The sequence below is a fragment of the Bidens hawaiensis genome, unplaced genomic scaffold (genome assembly GCF_021521415.1).
Source record: "Bidens hawaiensis isolate Kalapana, Puna unplaced genomic scaffold, B.hawaiensis_p1.1 tig00025576_1, whole genome shotgun sequence".
In the NCBI taxonomy this organism is placed as follows: domain Eukaryota; kingdom Viridiplantae; phylum Streptophyta; class Magnoliopsida; order Asterales; family Asteraceae; genus Bidens; species Bidens hawaiensis.
Window position 1 is genome coordinate 211757 of NW_027494087.1, and position 25133 is coordinate 236889.

At 35.6% G+C, this 25133-nt stretch overlaps 1 pseudogene; it reads right to left on the reverse strand.

The window, feature by feature from the left end:
- Positions 1-9349: 9349 nt before the first annotated feature.
- LOC143571781 (putative receptor-like protein kinase At1g11050 pseudogene) lies at positions 9350-11291 on the reverse strand (annotated as a pseudogene).
- Between the last annotated feature and the right edge of the window lie 13842 nt (positions 11292-25133).

The window sequence follows — 25133 nt, forward strand, 5'->3', positions numbered from 1 at the left end:
GCCACAACTTGGGCAATGGCAGCTAGAACAGCAGGGTCAAGTTGATGTCCTTCGTTGTTGATCGGGTTTCCTCCAGCTGCGCCTCCTTCGTCTCCGGTGTTGGAAGCTTCTTCTACCGAGGGTTGCCGGAAAAGACGAGGCCTGCCACGACGTCCAGTGCGACCTCCAGTTCCAACAATTTCTCCAGCTCCAGCCATTAGTATTCTAAAAGGGAAAACACAAACGTCATCACTCTAGGAATTATTTAGCACATTATTTCTAAGGTAAGTAGCTAATGACATTGATCAAGTGTAATTAACTATTTGCATTACTCCTCAGGTTCTACATACTTCCCTTTATGATTTCACTTGTGCTAGTTTCTACTTTTAAATAGTTAATCCATCAAACAATCAATCAATTAATCCTATCCCTAACATTATCGTTCATTAACTATATACCTTACCATTACTGAGCTTGTTTGAGTGACACATGGCTATCTTGAACTGGCATCTTCTTTCTTGTCTTACTAAAATCTTATTCTCTGTTCGAGTCTAAGCATGTAGGATGCTTAAATCTCTCGAACTTATGCTCTGATACCAAGTTGTAAGGCCCCGTTACCGGTAGCCCTACTTTAGCGTCGGATTTACTCATAAATACAGTTCTTACAAATCAGAGTAATTAAAACTTTCCCGGAACATTAAAAAATTTCATAAAACATTACAGCAATCCAAAACTTGCCTTAATTAAACATTCTTGTCTTTCAAAATAAACGTCAATTAACATTAAAACATCTTGAGTCTTCAGATGCCAATCAATCATTCGCCCAACATGTGTCCGCTCAAGTTAGCTGTCCTAATTTACTCACCTGTGTGCATACTAAAAGTCAGCTACACTGAGTGAGTTCTAGTTAATCAGGAGACATACAATACATACACATTTCATACATACTTACCTATCCGAAGATACATATCCATACTTAACCAGTTACCTTTCCAACATACATTCATGCATACATACTCTTACTTACCTCAGCCTACCGAGAGTATGTTCGTAGTCCGCCGTCTATACATATACTTAAGGTCGTGAACACGTAAAAGGTCCGCAGTCCTCACCTATGTTCACCATTTATGATACGTGCAAGGTCCGCAGTCCTTCCCTATACCATCCTACATTAACAACACGTACAAGGTCCATAGTCCTTCCCTATGTTGCAACCTATTTCATAGCACGTATGAAGTCCGCAGTCCTCCCATATGCTATCACAATGCAATTACAGCACGTATAAGGCCCTTAGTCCTTTCCTATGCTGGCTCCTATCTGAAGTACGTATAAGGTCCACAGTCCTTAACTACGTTCTCATCTATCATCTATAACACGAATAAGGCCCGCAGTCCTTAACTACGCCATCACGTGCCAATTCTATATCCAACGGAAGTTAGAGGAATTTGCCGTCCTAACTTACTATGTCAGACATAGAACTCATTTACCATTCATGTACCTGCATACACTTACTTCGCATATACAATAATTACGTCATATCGTAAGAACACTCTAGGAGTTCTTCACATCATTCATTTAACAATCATACTCCTTGTCGGTACGTGCAATATCCGAAGATCGTTCACGCCCCGACAAGCATTCATTAATAACGATCATACATCATCCATATATAACATTCATACCTTTATTTACAACCTGACAGTACGCGCAATACCGAAGATCGTTCGCGTACCGACGATCAATCATTCATATCTATCACATATATCATATATGGCATACACTTACCACTTAAGGTAAGTGTATTAACTAATCACATCGAGTATGCACACAGCCCCGAAAAACATAACAAGGAATGGGGCTAGAAACTCACCTGAATGCGGTTCCTTTCTCCGTTTATCGTGGTTCCTCTCTTTGGCTGTGCTCTGCTAACTGTATATAGATTACACGTATCAATACTCGTCCTATCGTATCAGATTATTTCAACTTAGTGCTAAGTTAAACTCAAGTGAAGTTAACCTCAGGTGAAGTTAAGCTTAGGTGAAGTTAACCTCATGTGAAGTTAACCTCAGGCGAAGTTAACCTTAGGTGAAGTTATCAACAGGTGAAGTTAACCTTAGGTGAAGTTAACCTTAGGCGAAGTTAACCTTAGGTGAAGTTATCAACAGGTGAAGTTAACCTTAGGCGAAGTTAACCTTAGGTGAACTTAGTCAGCTGGCGAACTTGACAACCAGCGAAGTTATCATCAGGCGAACTTAGCTGCAGCGAAGTTGTCCAGCTGCAGCTACTCTTCGCTCTTAATCCCCATAATCATCTTCGTTTCTTAACCAAATAACTCGATTTAGGTATCAACGAAATCGTCTAATCAGCGCCTACAAACCCTAACCATTCAATCGTTCAAAACATCGGGTTTACAGGGTGCGATTTATGTATATACATACGGGTTTTTCATAGTAACGATTAACCTATCAATCTGTAATCAATTTCAGTAAGTTTAGCCTCGTTGGATTCGTTTTTTTTTACCAGACTAAAACAGATCTATGATTTCTAGACTAAATCCGAACATAAACGAACAAGTTCTCGATATAAACGTACCGTAAATGAGTCGAACTACGAACACGAGCTGGTCTTTGATGTTGCTTTGGTCCGTCACGACGATCTAGCACCAACAAGCTCGGGTTCTCGTCTCCGGATCTTGGTTCGGGTTGTGTGTGTGTTTTGGGTGTGTGTAGGGATTATGGAAAGATGGAATGGGAAGTTAGGGTTTTAGGATGGTTTAAGGGGTATTTATGTCCTTTAAAGCCCATGGACCTAAGGCCCATCCCACCATCTTAATCCATGTAATTACCCAAGTCCATGATTCTTTCTATATTTAATATTAATTAAATATTAACACTCGTTTTAAATCATGGACTTCTTTTATTTATTAATATAAAATTCGGGATGTTACAAAGACACTACCGATCGTATCGATCAAATCCGTAAAAATAACCTCGCTGCTAGAAGTCGCCAAAAGAGTTATGCCGACAAACGGCAACAACCTCTCGAGTTCAATGTTGACGACCTTGTACTTCTCAAAGTATCCCCTTGGAAGGGGGTAGTCTATTTTGGAAAGAAAGGAAAGCTAGCTCCCCATTTCGTAGGTCCATTCAAAATCCTCGAAAAGATTGGAAAAGTGGCTTATAAACTCGAATTACCGTAAGAACTTACCTGTGTTCATCCAACCTTTCATGTCTCAAACCTTAAAAGGTGCTTAGTCGAAGGTAATCTTCATATACCTCTCGACGAAGTACGTATTGATGAAACCTTGCAAATGATCGAAAAACCCGTTGAAATCGTTGACCGCAATGAGAAACGAACCAAACGCAACCGAAACCAAAACTGAACTTTTGTTTAAATACTTTATTCTTAACATATTGTATGAAAGATTTGAGTATTATTATTTTTAAGTTTATTTTAATGAGTTCTATGGCATTGGATATGTGGCATGTGGCCACCATTTTCGGTGTCATTCCGAGTCAAGAGCCGAATCAAAACCGAACTCTTTTTTAAATACGTTATATTTAAAATGATTTATTAATATGTTACAAGTATGAATTGTGTATTATAATTTATAACTTCATTTTAATAAGTTCTATGGTATTGTTTATGTGGCAACCATCATCGGTTTTATTCCGAGTCAAGGACCGAACCAAGACCGGACTAAACCGAGTTCACTCTCTTAAGACACACTAGTGTGTTTTGAGCCACCAAATCTCATATTTTCTCTAAAACCATTTTATAAACTAATTTTAAATTTTTTTTCTCAAAACACTTGGTATGTTGAATCTAACTTGATCTTATAACAAGTTTGGACCGACAAAACCAAACACTCGCTTAACGGATGTCAAGGTTTGTAACGATTCCGGCAAAATCAGGTATACCCTAACCGGTATATACTATTTACGTGTTATTTAATAATGAATATATGAATTATAATGCGTTTATACGAGTATGTATGATTCACAGTACGGATTATACTCAATTATACAGTTAATCGTATTGGAAATACGATTAACCGATTAACGGTTATTGAAGCCCGAACGAATCGAGGATTACATTATAGACAAGATATATGATATTTAGTGATGTTTACGAAGTATTAAAGCTTCGGGATAAGTGAATTAAAGCACAGAAAAAGAATTTTCGATTTAATGGTACGTCAGTACGTTAAACGAAACCTTTAATACCAAACCGAGCAAGAGACGATCGATCAAGCCGAAAAATATGCGCAATTATTAATAATATGATGTTTTAAGTTAATAAATGTCATGGTTTAAGCTTTTTTTTAAAGTTTTTAAATCGGTTTTATATAAATTTCATTTTTTAAGCCGAAAACGACTGTTTTAGCCTCGTTTTAAGCTGAATTAAACATTTAACCGAAAAACGAACTAAAACAAATTATCCAAAACATTATCCGGATTTTCAAAATCCAAATGAATGGCTAGAAATGGAGAAGTGGGTCCCAACCCCACCTCCCCTTCCCTTGACCGATCGGCAGGGGTATAAACCCCTTGCCTCTTACTTTTTTTTTTATTTTACAACAAGCATTGCAATATCCTTCTTCTCTCTCCACATTATCACTCAAAAACCCAGATTTGTAGCAAGAAAAACACAAGGTAAATGCATATTGTGATGGCTAAATCTTAGTTTTAGTTCCATATTTTGAGTTTATAATGCAAAGATGAGGTTTTATCTTCAAAAGGGGTGAAAACCCGAGCTATAAACCGATCTTGCTTGACCAAGGGATGTATTTATGATATACAAATGATCTTGGTCTAAGAATGAGTTCAAACGAACTAAAAATGAAATTTTACGGTTTAAATCTTTGTTTTTAAATCATAACCGAACCCATGAAAGAAATGGCTTGATTGTGGGTCTAACTTGCTTGGTGTGGTGTTATTGTGCTTGTAGGTGTTGTATCTAGTTGTTAACAAAGGCTAGAAAGCAAGATCTTTGCGATTTGAAGCTAAAAACACAAGGTAGTTCGGTTTTTATATAGTGTATGTGATTTGGACAGATTGTGGTAAATTTATAGTTAGGATACGAAATTTCACAGAGATGATCTACACATGAAAATATGAGTTCTGAGAAAAATTTGGTAATTTTTGGACAAAGGATGAATATTTGGTGAATTTAATGCTCGGTTTTGGCTAAAAATGGTGAAAAATATTTAAATATCATGATAAATTCTGGAAAATTCAAGATAATCTTTTTATAACATGTAAAAGTCACACAGAAAATTTTAGGTCAGTTGGAGAAGTCTAAGTAGGTTTTTCGGTTAAACAAGTTCTAGGGTTTTCTAGCTCGGTTTTAGTGAAAATGGCATGTAAAAAGAGATTTTGGTTCTGGAAAAATTACAGGGGACTATGTGGATGGCAGGGGTCATCCAGGAAAAATTTGAGATTTTTCTAAGGTCGTTTGGTATTTACGACATATTTAGTGTTTAAATGGTGTTTAAAAATAGATAAATAAATTTTAAATATAAAAATTAATTCTGGAAATATTTTTATAAAATTCCCCACTGTCAAAAAGTGATTTGTGCAAAATTTCAAGATCCGAGATTAAACGAATAATTATTTGTGCTAAAAAAAACAAACTTTTAAAGTTTAAAACGCGTAAACCGGTAAAGTTCGCCTAAACGAGTTGACTGGTGTATAAAAACCCTAAAAATGAACTATTTTCATATAACTGAGTAAACAGGTAAAAATAAATCATCCGAAAATAATTCGGATGATTGGGTAATTTTATCCGATTTAACAGTTTCCGGTACACTAAAGACGGAAACGGGTCCCGCGGCCAATCGGGGCGTCTAAACCGAGCTTTAATTTCACAACTTTAATTAAATTATCAGTCAACAACTATTTTTGGGTCGTGTGTGACCAAACTCATTTTTGAAACGTAAAAACGGATAACCGTGCTAGGCACGCAAAACGGGGAAAACGAACTAATAGTAATTTTGACTATTGAACTCTAAACGATATCACAATCTGAGTCCGGAGAAGTGTTTCTGGGTTAACATTGCCCCCGGAACGGGTACAATATTGGGTTAACAGTGTCCCCAGATGTACCGGTTAACACGGTTAAAGTTATATTAATAGTGATTGTATAGTAACGAACTTAGGGATCGTATTACAGATCCGGATTAGTAGCTTGTGTACTGTGTTACCTACTTGCTTGCGATAAGGTGAGTTTCACGAGCCCCTTTTTTGAATTGTTTTTAAATATTTTCTCGGGGCGGAAAGCATGTTACTATTAAAATGTTTAAGTACATACTGAACGCATGGATTTGCGTGTACTTATATATATTTTATTGTACGGGAATCGTACGGAAATGTACTAAGATGGTGATTGTCTGAGTTGCTAACATTGTAAGGCCCCGTAACACGAGTGATTAGCTAAAAGCCGGTAGAGTGTGAATAGTACTATTGGTCTGACAAACCCAACTGGTCCGGCATGGATTTGCTGATGTTTCCCATCCAGTTGCACATGTCTATTTTGTTGTTATTTATTTTGCTATGTAATGTTAGGCATAGCGGTTTGGGGCAGGTTCGTGGGCGGAGTATGCCACGGGGTTGTATGTGGATAGTCAGAGGTTTCACTTGTGGGCTCAGCATAATTACATCGCTAATATATGATTATTATAATGATTTGTCACTGTTTATTTAAATTAGTGAAACTCACCAACTATTCGTAGTTGACCCGTTTTCTTTACATGCTTTCTAGGTACCCTCAAACTGGAATAATTGCTACATGCTTGACGACGCGTGTTTTTTTTTTTGTGGAAGCTTAATGATCTTTTTGTATTAAATATGTTAATGTACTGTTGGTAAAACTTATGTGCTAACGCCTAGACGGTAACTAAACTCGGAACAATGTAATATGGTGTAAATTAATGTAGTAGTGTTTTCTTTATAAGCAATGCTGTTGATATCAGACGTGTCTGTTGCACCCCGTTTATGTTTCCGCTGCGGTTACGGGGTGTTACAAGGTTCTTCTTAATATAACTACACACTTGGCTAAGCTTCTTTTGATTTCATTGAGTTATCTCATAACATTTTAGAACCTCGGCTTTGAGCTTGACAAATTATCAAGACTCAAACCGATAAATCTGAACACTCGTAATGTCTCGTTTTGGTATCTATTTAACTTTGCAATATTGCAATTAGACCCATAATTTACTTAACAAATGTTAAGTAAAAAAACTAATAAATAGAATACCGAGACCCGACTTCGAGTAAATTTACTTTTAAAAAATCATTACTTTAATTCCTTATGTGTTTTCATTTGAACCTTCAAACTTTAATTATTTATATGTTACTTGTCAAGTTATTTTACTTTAAAAGCTTCCAAAACCATCTACTAACTCAAGACCCTTTTTAATCTAAGTCTTGCCCGTTGAACCTACCATTCCCCCGTTTTATCGCAAACTATCATTCAAGTTACTTATTCCACGTGAGTACATTTCATTCCCCCCGTTTTCACTTTTATACTTTGGGGGTAACATGCATACTTTTCCAAAACAAGAACGATTTATAATACTCTATCTTCAAACCACAAACTTTAGGGTGTATGATACTTAGAATATTTGCTCTATTGTGTGTTATATGTTTCATATGCTTTACGTGCACGAGTGTGTATTGTATGTTGTTGTGGAACGCAATAAGTATGATCATACGCACCCCTAACTACTTAGCCTTGTGCAAGTAGCATATGACATCATTATCCGAGTATGTCGGTTGTTACCGATTAGAAAGGATCCTCATTTACATGTGTTTTATATACCACGATTGATGCTTTTATTTATAGTCTCATATACGTTTGTGAATTTCGCTCATATTATATATACTCAAAACTATGAAATTGCTCACCAACATACGTGATGACAAATATTATTTTATGCATTGTTACAGGTTTGATTATTACTTGACTTGGAGTTGGATGAAGCCATTCTAATTGATAACGCGAGGTTATTAGAAGAATGAACAATATTTATTTCTTGTATTTGGTGTTTATTTGTATAAACGAGATGTGCTACTTTTGTGATTGAATGAAATTAATGAGTTGATTAAATATTGTCACTTTAATAGTGTCTTGTGTTCATGGGCAATCCGTTGCACCCCGGCATGTTCCGCCGCCTTTGGTCGGGGTGTGACAGATTTCTAAGCAGGTCTGGTTTTTGATACAAATACAAATGCAAGTTAAACCAAAAAATGACAAATGTTACATTAATTCACCAATGTTAACAAAACTTTTGCTTACAGCCCAAACAGGTTTTCATTTCTTCATAGATTTCCATAGCTCAATCTCATCAATCTGCAATTTCAGTCTACAAATACATATAATTTTTACTAATTAGCTCAAGTTACAAACATATTTGAGTCTGTGTAAATAATTTTACTCGTACTTTGATCCTATAACATCACATGTTATTAAACAATATTATATCATGGATCCAATAATATTAAAAATATTCGAAGGTCATGTTATGAGGTTCTTCAGAATTTTGATGTCCATATTAACATGCATCCAAATTATTTCGTACTATGAATAAAAAACGTCTATCAAATTAATGTTCTATACTCATTCCTTAGCAATTTCTTTCGCAAAAATTGGTCACATTTAATTTAAAATCCATATTCTTTATATCTTTTTAGACTTTTTTTTGTTATATAGCATTTGGGTCTCTTGTCCCCGAAACTATTACGTTTCTTAAAAAGTGTTTCAACGGGTCGTGCACAGTAACTTATAGACGCCAAAGAACCATAACTTTGTTTTCAGTAGAATCGGGTTTGTCATTCAAAAGAGGGTGACGACACAGCTGTTGCCCGCTTATCCACCTATTTATTGTAATTGAATCCTTTTAATTAATAAGTTAGACAGAGTTACTGATTTTTTTTATATAAACAAATAATATTCCACACAAAACAGTTATTCCTAACAAAAACAAAAACACAAAAAAAAATCCAGTTATTCCGAACAAAAACAAAATTCCGTACTTTAAAATTGCCAAAAAAAATTTTTTGCCTAGTCATAATATCAGCCATACACTTTTTTTGACATTTTGTCTTAAAAGTCATAATATCAACACTACATCTTTTAATTATTAAGCATGAAATCTTTATGTTTTAAGAAAACGTATGTCCTCATGTTTCTTATATTGATCTAAAGAGTTAGGTTTTCTATATGATCCTCTAACATCTCTTATGGATAAAAACTGATGAATATTTTTGTGTTAAAATTTGTTTTTGTTTGAATGCTTGCTATCTTTCTTTGCAGTTTACACATACGTACATTTAAAAGTACAAAAAAGTACTTTCGTATCTCACAATATTGCATAGCTATTTTATGAAAAACAAGTTGTTATAAAGTAATATTTCAACTTGTTAGCTCTTCATCAAATTTAGTTGTTTTGACATGAATTGGCCATGGATCCTTCGCTACTCGACCAAAAGTTGTTGCTATGCCGGAAACTTGATCTAAGTGACTCGTGGCCAAGTGGCGGTGACCGGTCTAGCAACTGTGGGATGTCAATATCACCTTCCAACATCTTTATAGCTTCGGAAATAGTTGGCCGAAGAGCCACCATAGCATTAGCGCAAACTAATCCAACTCTTACAAATCTCCCCATCACATCCTTAGACAATGCTCCCTCTCCTCTTAGAGAATCATCAAAAACCTCTTCCATACGATCCAGTTTCACCATCTCCCATGCCCAATCCGCAATCAAAACCATCCCAGGATTCATTCCTTTCACCTCTTCAAGCACCTTTCTCCCACTCATGACCTCAAGAACTATGATACCAAAGCTATAAACATCAGTCTTTTCTGTTAGTTGTCCATAAAGCGCATATTCAGGTGCTACATAACCATAGGTCCCCGCAATCCTTGTAGTCATATGCGATTGCCCATCTCTACATTGCCTAGCTAATCCAAAATCCGCAACCAGGGCTCTCATAGTTGAGTCCAAAAGAATGTTGGTTGCCTTAATATCACGATGAAATATCGCGGGTTTAATATCATTGTGCAAATAAGATAACCCTTTAGCCACATCAAGTATGATCGATTTTCGTTGAGGCCAACTTAGTCTGTTGCAATTAGATGCCCTTTGGTCGAAAATATGATCATATAAACTACCGTTTATCATGAAATCATAAACAAGGTACCTTTCATTTCCATTAATAGGATCACTCGTTGCACAAAACCCTCTTAATGGCAAAAGATTTCGATGCCTAATCTTGCTTATGATCTCGGCCTCATTAGCAAAATCATTGTCTGCTTTGGTGTCAAAGCTCATCATCTTCTTGACAGCAACAACACTTCCATCTGACAGAGTTCCTTTATAAACCACCCCGAATCCACCTTGACCTACAAAGTTTTCTTGTGAAAACCTGTTCGTGGCTTCATCAAGCTCGGATATACAAAACCATTTCGCACCCGTGTTGGGCAAAACACGAGCTTTCACACTTGTTACATAATCTCTATGTGATTGAGTTTCCTTCCTCTTATTATTACACCTCCTACAAACCCAACCCACACCAAGAAAAACAAGAGTTCCTATCAAAGCCCCTAAAACCGCAAAAACTGTAGTTTTCTTTGATCCGGATGTTGAACCAGCTTTGGATAAAGAGATGCCTAGTATGCACTCAGCTGTCCGGATATCATCCGGACCAAAACTGTTTACTAATCCCGCGGCATATAGAGCAGTGAAAGCCAAACATTTAGTTGAGTTGTGACTTAAAGATACTAACCGAGAATTAACATCCATGCGTGCTTCAAGGCAAGACCTACACCTTAAATACCCCGAAAGATCTCCGTCACATGAAGACTTGATCACAGTGGTGGAACCAACCACATGATCCCAATCTGCTAACGTTACAATACCCGCACAGTTTGACGGGTTCGCAACGAATTCATCGGTGGAGTTGTGGCATGTAAAGAAAGAGTGCGCTACGGATATTAAAGAGAGGTGGGACTGGAAATCGTTGATGCAAGAACCGGATGCTATTAAATTTGGAAGATAGAAAGTTTTTGTTGTTTTGAGGTGGTGAGCGAGTCCGATGCGGAAGAGGCCGCGGAGAGACGAGCAGCAGTTTTCGGTGGTGGTGGCGGCGGTGACGGTGGTAGCGCAGTCGGAAATATCCCACGGGAAGGTGTTTACGTAGCTAAAATCTATGGGACATAAAGAGGAATTTATTTGGTGAGATAAGCAGGTGAATATGCAGAGACCAATGAATAAGAATAAACGAAGTTTCTTCATGATTGGTGTGCTTATTTTTTCCAAAAGATGTTGTCTACTACTAATATATCCGGAAGACTGGAAATGTATAACCTACCAACTACCAACCCATGTTATATGTGACGTTGGGTTTTTATTTACACATATTTTATTAATTAAATGCACATTAAAGTTTTCATTATAAAATATGAAATCGACTGATTTGTGTGACTAATGCAAAGTTTTGATATTTTGTTGATAAGGTATGTATGTAATTAGATGTTCAACAAGAAAAAACAGCAAAAATAGTTTGGTAAGTGTGCATGAAAATATAATTTGTGTCATGTGATATATAAAGAGGGAAACGTAGAGTGTTAACTTCTTATGCTTTTTGCTGAATTCAACGACGACGGTAATTCTCACTTGCATTAACACCTCATCGGTTTCATCAATTGAAGATCCCATTGTCCATTATCGCCAGACTTTAAACCCTCCCTGTTTCATAGTTGATGGCCATATATATTTTTCATATTTAACCATTTATTTTTATTGTTTTTAGTTAGTTTTGCCAAGAAATTTGGTACCTCACGCATGTTTTTTTCATTTCAACTTTTAGTGGATTATAACTATATAAAATTTACAAGTTTGGTGCCGCAATGGCTTATTGGGTCACTTGGCGGCACCGTATTGGTCGGTGAATTTTGTATTTTTTTAGTTTAGTTACCACAATAAACGTAATGGAAACTGATTAAACGTCAATTTTTTTAGTTCCAGTACCATAACAAATCTGAAAGAAACTGGCCGAGTTCGCGCAGACTCGCGGCTTTATTTAAAGCCCATGACCAACAACGCTACCGACCCCCCCCCCCCAAATTGGCCGTTGGTCCACCTCAAGTTATTTATTTTTTTCGTTTTTTAGTTCCAGTACCGTAAGGTACCTAATCAAAACCGACCAAATTCGAGTCAAGTTACCGCCTCAATGTTCGGGACCGACAACGCTTTGGTTTTACCACCGCCTGGGTTTGCCAACCAACTAAACATCGTCTTAAATATTTTGTTTTTTTATATGTTAATGCCTTTATATGTTAATTTGACGAATTAATATTTTGAGTTTTAACCCTCAAATTTTACCAATGCTGTCTATATTGTTGCAGCCGATACTGACTGAATTCGTATCGACTCATCGTCGTAACGTTCGGGTTTTACCAATGCTCGGGTTTCAACGTATGTGTTTTGATAGCTGCCCTGGCGCAACGCGCCAGGATGAAAATCTAGTTAAATACATAATAAGGAGTATGTGTCGGGGACACCACTACCACGTCGTGAAGCGTCTCAATGTGTTCCAAATTATCGTCGTTCAGGAATTGTTGGCGTCACACATATAAAAGTGACATAGGGAATCTCACCACTTGCGTGCCGAACTCACTTTTGGTCATAAAAACGGTGGATATGGCTCGGATTTATTAATATAAAATTAGGGTTTCGCCTTCAAATCGAAGATAACAAGTTCTAGGATGATTTTAGAGCTTCCAAGACCTAAGTAGACTAATTTCTATCATACAATTGAAGATTGTGAACCGGAAACTGTAGAATTGTGCATGCAAATCGCAACAATGAATAGATAATCAACCCGCACTCATTCCTGGGTGTAAGGTTTATACGATTTTAATTGTTTTATTAATGTTAACTATTTGAACAATATGCTTTGTAATCGTCTGGTAATTTACATGACTTCATTATTTCGTATTGTCACTTATTCATGTTTTGAAGATTAATTAGCACCATTGAAGTGCATTCAAAGGCTACAGTGTTACTTGATTGTGTACAGTGGCGGACCCAGAAATTATTTTCTTGGGGGCGAAATCAGAACTTAACACTAATTTTAAGGGGGGCGATCAGGATTTTCACATACAAATAACACTAAAAAAAATTAAAGTGGTCGGCCGCCCCCTACCCTTAACATAGGTCCGCCTCTGGTTGTGTAGGGTTTGGTATTGTTCTTTAGGGTGTATTACATACATTTGTTGATGTTTTCTTATTAGGATGAGATAGATTACATGATTTTATCGAATGTTTATAAAAGTTCAATTGGTTAGATGATGATCTCTAATTGACTACTTGCTTGAGCCCGGTTGTGATTATATTTTCATTACTTGTTTAGAATTAAAAATGGTTTAATGCTACTTGATATATGAAATTAATCTGAATTTTCATAATTTATTCAAGCATTCAACCATTAATTGAAATTTTGTCAAAGCATAAACCGATAACTTCATAACTAAAAAATCGATTAATTAGAAACACTGACCACGGACTCTATCATTGATACCTATGAACTATAACAGACCAGAATTTCATTTGGAAATTTAAAGTTAAAAACTTTATACAAAAATCAAGCAAAATCAAACTGAACCAAGTCGTTTGGTTTCAAACCAAACCAAGTTCAAGCATAAAAATATCGCTCGTTTCTTTAAATTCAACTCGTTTGATTCGGCTCGCTTTCAAACCAACCCAAGATGAGCAAGGCTGCGTTAGGTTCAGCTCGATTCGTGAACAATCCTAATCAATGATATATCCGGAAATGTTTTATTGCAACTCTTTTATAAAGTACTTAATTTTTTTTATATGGAAGATTGCTAATAATTTATGTTAACTATCCCATCGGATCTGAACTGATAATCTAAACTAATCTAATAAAGGGTAAAGTTAAAATACAAAGGACAAAAAAATAAGAAGGGTGAGAAATAATCTAATCCATTGATCTTAGATTTGAATGGTTGCGATTAATTTAACAAATAAAAATTGATGGAAAGGGCATGAAGGTAATAACTCACCTTTGTTGACTTTCTCTCTCCACATGCAAGGCACATGTCAATTTTCACATCATTTTAAAACGTCAATAATTTTTTCATATGACATTTTTTTAAATCTCCATAATAACAAGCGTTTTTTTTATCTTTAATATGAGTATCATATTGTTGTATAAAAATAAAAAAAATTAATGTGTTTAATTGTGTCTTTTAATTGAGTTTTCATATGCATTGTATTATAGATTTTGATCATTTGTGTTTTCAATTGGTACTCGTATTAAAGACAAAAATTAAAACATAGATTACGTCATTGTTTCTTTTTGTTCGCCATTATGTTTTAGTCGTTGTAATACATTCATTGTCTTTTTATTCGGATTGACATATGACATTCACTTAATTTGAGAAAAATAGTATTACGTTCATCGTATATTACGTTCAAGTCATTGTGTAATATGTTGTTTCCATTGTGTTTTACGTTTCAATTCATTGTGTTATATGTATTCATCAGCGTGCCTTATGTTTTAGGTCATTGTGTTATACGTATTCACCATTGTGTCTTACCTTTTAGGTCATTGTGTTATACGTATTCACCATTGTGTTTTACGTTTCAAGTCATTGTGTAATATGTTGTTTCCATTGTGTTTTACGTTTCAAGTCATTGTGTTATACGTATTCACCATTGTGTCTTACGTTTTAGGTCATTGTGTTATACATATTCACCATTGTGTCTTACGTTTTAGGTCATTGTGTAATATGTTGTTTCCATTGTGTTTTACGTTTCAAGTCATTGTCTTATATGTTGTTTCCATTGTGTTTTACGTTTCAAGTCATTGTCTTATATGTATTCACCATTGTGTCTTACGTTTTAGGTCATTGTGTTATACGTATTCACCATTGCGTCTTACGTTTTAGGTCATTGTGTTATACGTATTCACCATTGCGTCTTACGTTTTAGGTCATTGTGTTATACGTATTCACCATTGTGTTTTATGTATTAGATAATTTGTTGTTATTTTATCATTATTTTTACATATTATTATTACACAATGGTGTTATTAGTATTTAAAAAAAAACTTAACGATGAGTTGAAAGACACAATGGCGAAAAAACACAATGACATGCGAAAAGACACAATGGCGTGAGAAAAGACATAATGACGTAATTTTGTTTTAAATTTTGTATAACAAAATTATACTCATATTAAAGATAAAAAAACGCTTATTATTATGATGATTTTTTTTAAAAAAAATCATCATACGAAAAAGTTATAGACGTTTTAAAATGATGGAGGTATTAACATGTGACTTCCAGGTGGAGAGAGAAACTATGTACTATTCCTTTATACCTTTTTTCTTTTGGTTTTTACTTGACACATGTCATTTTTGTTATCCTTTGTAAAATAACTTGATCCATCTACTAAATAGAATAACTATAGACACATGTCACTTTTAGATTTATTTATAGCATAATTTCCACTCAAAGTATTCTTTCATTTTTATGGTAAAGTTAAAATACAAAGGGAGACAAAATGAGAAATGTGAGAAGGGTTTGTGACCATAAAAAAATACTTTAAAATAAATTTAAAAAAATAATAAAAAAATCATAACTCAAAATATAAATAAAAAACAAAAAAAATTAAAAAACTAAAATGTTTCCGTCATCATTCCCGTTCAAAAAAAGTGATGAAAAGACACAATGTCGAGATCAAAGACACAACGGCGAAAATGAACAAAAAAACACAATTATAACTAAAAAAATACAATAGATTGCAAAGTATAACACAATTTCGAACAAAATATAGCGCAATATTGAGTGATATAACACAATATAAAGGAAAAAAATAAAACAATGTTAAGGAAAAAAGAGACAATCAATGACGAAAATAAACACCAAACACAATGATATTACAAAAAGACACAACGACTTTTTTCACTTACCATTGTGTTTTTTTATGAGAACGAGAAAGACGGTGGAAATATTTTTGTGTTTTTACTTTTTTTGTTTTTTTTTATTAATTTTGAGTTATGATTATTTTATTTATTTTTTTAATTTTGTTGAGGGGTTTTTTTTGTGTGGCTACAAATATTTCTCATAATTCTCGATTTTGTTCCCTTTTGTAAAATAACTTGACCATATTTTGTAATGAAAACATATATATGTCAGTGTAATTAAAACATATTAAAAATCTAACCTTTAATCAAATAATTACTTACCTAAATTTTAGTGATTAAAAAAAAGCAAATATTTATATCAATATAATCAAAATATTTATATTTTAATGAAATAAGGCATACCTTTTTTTTATTAAATCAACTTATATACACTTTTGAGTGTAGGTGATGGATGAGGTAAATAAATAATCGATATTTATAGGTCTAAGATGATAAAAACAAGAAGCAAATATGAATAAATATCAATTTCATTCTCACATATTCTTCCAAACTCCATGGATCCATCAAGTTTTCATCATCTCTTTCAAAACTGTAATACAAAAGTGTGTTTTATTCATGTTATTTTATATATGATGCTCTTTTTTATGTCAATTATAATAAAATATCTTATCACTTTTTCTTAGAATTTGTTTTTCCAATAAAAAAATATAATTACAACTTACAAAATCATTATGTGCATATTTTTCGAGATTACGAAGAAATTGCATGAGAATACACCACTTATACATATGAATACTCCATTAGTAATATAATATGAATTAATAAAACCACTTAATTATATGAAAATAGTTTTTTTTTTCAAATTTAATCATTTAGTTTTTATATGTTAGCTGTATTTTTTTAACCCATCTTGTACATCACACATATTTTAATGATAGTTGATTTAATAACTGAACTTAGCTCGACCCCACCTACTTTAAAACTCCGCACGGAAGTTAAATGAACACTTCAATGACCAAATTATCATAACCCTTTATAACCTAATCTATCTTATATATATGAAATTCTAAACACCACAACCCCAATTGTAGGTTTAGTTTAACCCTATAAATGGAAAAGAAAGATATTTTCACTAAGTTTGTGCAAAAGTAAATGTCTGATTATCATCATCATCATACTCACTAAATCTCACAAATAGCAAAGCTCTGAAAGATTCTGAGGAGGATAAGATGTAGACAGTCTAGTCATACCTCTACCCCTATGAGTAGAGAGGCTGCTAGACCACCCATCTCGATAGTAGTTTTGTATCAAACCTTGGACATAAGAAACATAAGACTCATTCATCGGGACACTGACCGATTGGTACATGTACCATTGTTTTTCAGTTATCAACGCCACCATATGATGCATGATTAACTTTCTCACTCTTAACATTATTTTCACGCAATTCGTGGAATAATGTTAAAATTGGTGCAACTTCACCCCCCCCCCTCCACTGAGGGCCTACACACATATATACGTTATATGCACACACAACAATGTAATTATAATTGGTATAATTATTAATTATCTACTTGGCGATCTCTTTTAAGAGAGTTTCACAATGAGCTAAGAAGAATCATAAATGAGTGTAAATGAATGAGATATTGATTATTATAGTGATGTGTATTAAAATGAAAGTGCATTGAAAAATATAACATCACGAAAAATTCGAGTTAAAAACATCAAGTTTTCAAAGTCAAGGGACCAAATCTGTCAAATTCCAAACTTCAAGGTTTAAATTGAAAATTCTGGTTTCCTGACCCATCGCGATACGCGATGGATCAGAAGGGAAACCCATCTACGTGGCATGCCACGTGGCCACACGTGGCATGACGTTAACCACGTGTCCCGCCACGTGGCCACACGTGGCATACCGATCACCACGTGTCGACACGTGGCACAACGCCTGCCACGTGGCGGGCCTACATTGTGACTGGCCAAGACTACGTCGCGATACGCGACGGGCTAGCCACAAGGCCATCGCGTATCGCGACGGGCTTCATTTGCCTATAAATAGAGGCCATCGGCCTCTCATTCCCACCACACAAAAAACCAGCTCTCTCTTCTCTCTCTAAGAATCACTCTCTCTAGAATTCCCTCGAAAAGCGTGCCATGACGAACCTCGTTTTCCGTACTCGTTTCCTCGATTTTCATGCCACATCTCCCGACGACATATCAAAGAAGAAGGTGTTACAATCCCGACGTCCGGACGATCCATAAGACGTGTCGACAAAAGAAAGAGTATTGGTGTCTCGTAAAGCGTGCCAAGGAGGAGTGTTGATTAAATTTAAGGAAAACAAAGCGGCGACGAAGTGCTGTCCGATCGTATAGGGTTGATAAGGCCAAGGAAATGTAGGTATAATGTCTGAATAAAATAATAATAAAATATTATAAAAAGGCTTAATACCCCAAGTCGAGGTTATACTCGATACCTCTATTAAATAAAAAATATATATAACAAAGAAAAGTAAAGAAATAAATTAAGAATATTAATATATATGTGTGATTATATATATATATATATATGTAACTATTTGTTATAGAAATATTATTTAAGTAATAAATAACTATTCTTAAATAATTAAGAAAAGAAAAAGAATACGTTTCTTAGAGAAGAAGAAACGTATGGTTTCATGTAAGTAAACTAAAGGTTTATAATATTACTTTTTAACTAAAGGTTTTAAAGTAAAATAGATTTTAAACTAAAGGTTTATCGAGATAAAGATTATAAAATAAGACTAAAGGTCTTAAGCTGGATTGTATATCCGACTAACAAATGGTTATACTCGTACTATAGGTGCGAGATAGCAACGGGAAAGACCCTCGGACAGTGATTGAAGCCGATCCAAATCAAAAAGGTGAATACGCCCCAACTTTACAAACTTGTTTTTCAAACGAGTCAAACATGTTATATGAAAAGGTTTACATGAGACTACGTGTCTCTAAAACATTTATAAACAAGAGTAAAAACACTAGGCTTCAGGCTATAGTATACGTTTGTCTGGATCCTTACATATGTGGTAAAATGCGGTGGACACATCGCACCACACTTGGTTATAGTATGATCGCCTGCCGGGAGTAATGGCCATGTGTATATCTATGGTACCTAAGTAATGTCGAACGCTGCGGTGTTTGCTGAGGTGCTAAGAGTAGAGACTTGAGTTTATAAATTGTATCGTTTTAACTTGATTATTCCTAAGCCACGATGGGCATGACCTAAGTTATGTCCCGAGGGGTAATCAAGTAAAAGAAAAATATTTTAGCGTCAGCATATTCACCAGCATTCGTTGATGACGTATTTTCTAACATTTTGCTGGTAACCAAGACTGAGCTTGTGAAGGCGAAGTACTCAAGAATCCGATGACTCAGATACTTTTGTTAAACATAATTATTAATGAATGGTGGTTTTGTAAACTATAAACAAGTGAACGTAAATGGAACTTTCGTTCCATCTTTTGTAATATAAATATGTACATTTTAAATCCACATGTTTTATAAGTCGTCCGCTATTTAACCGTAACTCTTATTTATTTACAAATGTGGTACCAACTGTTGGTCATACACCCAGGACTTAGATGGGGTGTGACAAAAAATTAGGCAAATGTACTCTTGTATTCTTTTCCCTGGCGCAGCTGGACCATTCTGGACTTGAACCAGAGACCTTGCCCGCGAAGTAAATCATCGCACCTATGGTCTAACCAATTGGGAGAGAATCAATAGATTCCTTTTTGGGAGCGATTCATCCTTCCCGAACGCAGCATACAACTCTCCGTTGTACTACGCTCTCCAAGTCTGTCTGTCCCCCCCCCCCCTTCTTCCTTACCATGGCAAGTTTTTGTGAAAGAACTCCGATGAGAAGAAAAAAGAAGGCGTTAAAAGACCCACCTGGCCCAACCCTAGACACTCTAAGATCCTTTTTCAAACCTGCTCTCATTTCGAGTCAAGAGATAGATAAATAGACACATCCCATTTGATTTCAGCTTTCTACAGACCTTAGGGAAAAGCATGAAAAAAAACGCTCAAATGGTATGACCCATCCGTCACCCCAGAATGAAAGGGGTGATCTCGTAGTTCTTGGTCTGTGAAGATGCGATGTTAGGTGCTCCATTTTCTTTACCCATTGAGGACAAACCTAAACCTGTGCTCGATAGATAGTTGTCCATACACTAATAAGGGATGTATGGATTCTCGAGAAGAGAGGAGCCATGGTGGTCCCTCTGGACCGCATGATATTGGGGAATCTCATTGCTATTACTCAAACAAGCATGAAACGTATGCTTGCATATTCGTCCATATGGCAAATCAGATATGTAATTATTGGATAATCGTTGGAGACTCAAATGATGGATATGCAAGCATGACATCTAGATCATGATTTTTTTCAGATCATTGATGCCATGTCGGTAAGGTCATTGTTCAAAAATGGTGATATTGTTCCTCTATTGATCAAGAATTTCGATTTTTGGCAAGTCTCACGATCATTCAATAAGTGCATTAATAACGCACGAGTAATATTTACTAAGAAAATACAGACGAATAAGAGTTTTTTTCCGCTATACGTTTTAGATGTAGAACCTGGCGGTTGAGTCAACTCCACCAATACACATTGTTGGTGTGGTTGTACCAAGACAAACATTGTATTATAAAAGACAAACAATTGTTTTAAAAGCCATGTGTCTAATACGAATGCTCAAATATTCCTTTTCACTTTTGTAAATTTTTTTTGATTAAAATATGTACACATTGTAATTTGTTTTAACTTATTATTAATGAACATCACATTTAAAAAATAATATCCCAACATGAAACCTTCTAAAACAAGATTTCAAAAATAATATTTCACACTATACCGAAGTCCAAGTCCAAACATTCGGTCGCTACACCTAATATATTTGAGTTGCGAAACAAATTTAAGGCTGGTGGACGTGAATTCACACTGACTTTTCTTTCCTTCTTTCTTTATTTCCTTCTTTTCTTTTTTTCTTCCTGTTTTTCAATACTATAATTGTCAACTAGTTTTAGTTTACTTGAAAATAATTAATTCGAGTTTTATGTTAATTATGAAAAAGTTAAACAAACAAAACTCAAAAGTTTAAATTATAAAACTAACTTATCATCAATGTGGGGCTAGCCTAATTGGTAGATCCATTTGCCTATTAGATGGAAGGCCTTAGGTAGGGGTGCAAACGAGTCGAGCTGCTCGCGAGCTACTCGAGATCGACTAGTAAAAAAGTTCGATCGAGCCGAGCTTAAACAAGCCCAAGTTCGAGCCTAGAAGTTAGTGTGAAAATATATCCAACACCGACTATGAAGCCGACTAAGTTATAAGACTCGAGATGGTACGGTTTGGTCTCAAGGGGTGGCTTTGGTATCATAAAAGATATAAAGGTCAAGGACTGAATTGAAAATTTTGGTTAATTAGATAACTTTGAGTTTAGTTTTGAATGAGTTCAGTTTGTATTTGAGCAGGAGTCGTATGCATATGCCTTGATGGGCAAGTTTATTTTCTAATATAAATAGGGTTTAGTTTCTTTTCATTATTATTGTAATCTCCTTATTCAATTAATAAAAGAGTCGAACTAGTCAAGTTCAGAACGTCCATGTCGGTGTGTTCGTGATATCCAGGTTAATAACCGGTATTAAAGTAACCGAACGATACTCGGGCCAAGAACAGTGCTCGATCGAAGAATTGAAGAACTGATCAGAGTGGTGATCGGAAGCAACAATTTCGATTAGAAGGTTACCAAGAAGAAGACAAAGAACTAGAGAGAATGGTTGAGTTTCAAGTAATAGGTGGGATCAAGAAGTTGAATCAAATAAACTACCAAGACCTGGGTAACTTGCATCAAGTCGTATTTACAAGTCCAGGATCTATGGCAAGTCGTGAATGGTAACGAGACGGGGCAACCGACGAATGATATAAACAGTGCAGTCGGAAAGTGGCAGTTAAAGGCCGGACGCGTCATGTTTTATAACAAAACCTCGGTCGAAGAAGAGATTCTTGATCACATTCAAGATCTCAACTCGCCGAAACAAGCATGGGATACTCTTGCAGCCCTATTCTCAAAGAAGAATGATGCACGTATCCAATTCCTTGAAGGGGAATTGATGTTAACGCGTCAAGGAAATTTACTAATAGCCCAGTACTTCCGAAAGATTAAAAATATGTGTCGGGAGATCAGAGATCTTGATGCCCAATCAATAATCTACGAGGATCGAATGAAACGAATAATTATACACGATCTTCGACCGGAGTATAGAAGTTTCGTGGCTGCCGTAAAAGGATGGGAAAACCAACCTACCCTGATTGAGTTTGAGAACTTGCTTGCTGGACAGGAGGCTTTGGCCAAGCAACTGCCGGGTATGTTAATCAAGAGCGATACCGAGGCTTTGTATGTCGAGAAGTCAAAAGAGAAACCTCGACAAAACCATTTTAATCAAAATAATAAATGGATTAAGGATACAAACAAACAAGGTAACTGGGAGAAGAAAAAGAACCATCACAAAGAAGGGAAATCAGACTATAATAGGCCGAATAAAGGGCTCAAAAAGTTCTCGTATCCGTGCCACATTTGCAACAGAAAAGGGCACATGGGAAAGGATAGTCGAGCACCCAAACAAGATGAAGGAAATAGTGCTGAAACCGAGGAGACGGCTTGGGATGCTGAGGCACATGCTGTCCATGAAGAGGAAGATGTACAAGAACTAACAGTTACTATAGAAACAAAGGATAATAGATTGGATGACTTGATAGTAGACTCGGGCTGCTCTTATCACCTACTAGAGACAAAGCAAAGTTCTCGAGTATAAGGGAGTATAATGGTAGCCGAGTCGTGGTGCTAGCCGATAAATCTAAACACAAAATTTCGAGCATAGGAAACGTCATGTTTCCGATCGATGGAAGATAAGACAGGACGACTCTCGAAAGCGTTTATCATGTTCCCGGGATGAAGAAAAATCTCATATCGATTTCCCAAATAACCGAGACGGTAAAATACGTTCTCTGCAGGCCGAATGATGTTAAGGTTTTTGACAAGTTCGAAACAAAGTCAGTCCCAATTTTACAAGGAATAAGGAAGGAAACCCTCCATGTGTTGTCAGTCGAATCCGCATATGTTCACAAAACCCATAACCAGAGTAGTATCGATCTATGGCATATTCGTCTTGGCCATGTTGCATATGAAAAACTTGATTTAATGGCAAAGAAAGGAATAGTCTAAGGTATGCCTAATTTGGAACTATCTAATAATGTTGTTTGTGCAGTGTCACACCCTCAAAATCCACTAACGGAGTTTTACCGTCAGAGGGTGTGAACTAACAGGATCGGAATCATTAGTTATAATCAAACCATAAAAACGTTTAAATGAAAATAAGTGCGGAAGCGTAAAAACCAAAAGACAAAAGTTGCGTCACGCAGGACGACTTAAAAACCCAAGTAATAATAGTTAAAAACATGTTTGCATATCAGAATGTTCAAAAACCATGCATGATCCTATACCGCGCGCCCGCCTCGGCTACCTGAGAATAACATACTAAAAGTGTCAACACAAGGTTGGTGAGTTCACAAGTTTATATAAAGTAAAGCGTTTAGCGTTTGCGTTCAGCGTTTTGCGTTTAGCGTTTTGCGTTTAGCGTTTTGCGTTACCAGATAGTGTTAAATCAATTATATATCGATAGGTAGCTAGCCTATACAACAAGTATTACTAAGTGTTCGACACCGAAGCTGACTGTTTATCAAGTGCCTTGTCACCAGGTCATCCAGACCATGGTACGTGTTAGCCAAAATTACACCCGCTCGACCTCCAGTCGAGTTTAGCGTTGGGTGGGGTTTGTCAAACCCAGTAGTACTACTCAACAATGACTCGCTATTATCCAAATATTAACCTGTTCGATGTGTAGGACTTCAATTGTTTCGTTTGCCACTTAGCCTTTACAAGTGATATATAATTTACTAACAAAATCTTAAATGCGTTTTCGGAGTATGTTATCTCCCCCAAGTGAAAAGCGTTTAAAACAGTTTAAAGGGGTAAGTGAAACTCACTGTTTGCGAAGAATTCCCAAAAATAAATCACCAAGTGATGCGCGTCACAGAAAACTCTCTCTAGCGTTCTAAAACAACAAAGAGATTTTCTAAGTGTCGGAACTATTAACGAGTCTCTAGACCCGGCACGTAGTACCTATGCAAATATCACGTTTCGTGTTTGTTTGTGAATCGTGTGTGACTTAACAAGCACATTTGTGATACGCTACGTGTGTGCACAATCGTTTACGTGTCATGTATTAATAATGTACATCACTAGCAACTATTCCCCGCAGGGGAAATTTGGTCAAAACACCACAATTATTTAGCAAGTATTCCCCGCAGGGGCAATTTGGTCAAAACATAACAATTAACTAGCAATTATCATGTTTCATGCATTTTCACAAAATTCAGAAGCTAGTTTCACCGAGACAGAAATTCTACTTGAAAGATTTTACTATTCCACCGATCATAACATCTCAATTAATTTACCAAAAATCATCACAAAAGCATGTATGTCTTAGGTTTCTAGAACATATTTTACTATATTTTTATTCCACCTAGGTTTCTCACAATAATCAAATCATTACAGCAAACTCATAACAGTCAAATTCATGCGCAACAGAATGTTATTTGAAATTCCCGTTAAATGAAAAATCCAATAAATGCAAGACCACTTGGGTTAGGTTCCTAACTCAACAAGTCAACTTTCAGAAGTGGAACCAACCCAATTGATCTCGTAGTTCATGAGATATAACATTTACAAAACAACCTAACAGCACGTCTAACAACTCAGCTTTGCACAACGTTTTTGTAAAATCATAAAGGTTAACTTTTACACGTCCAAAAATTGCAAATTTATATTCTTTAGAAACTAGACTCAACCTAGTTTACTGTAGTATCAATAATCCCAACCAATTTTCATATTTACACCCCGATACAGTCAATTGAACATCAACAACACAATCTGTCCAGAAACTGTTTGCATCCAAACTCAACATATTAACTATTTATGGACCACAAATCATTCATATAACATTCTAGACACTATAACCACTGTCCATGCATATCAATTACACCATACATACATGGTTAGGGTTTTATTTGAATTCAAAATCAAGAACACATCAATTAAC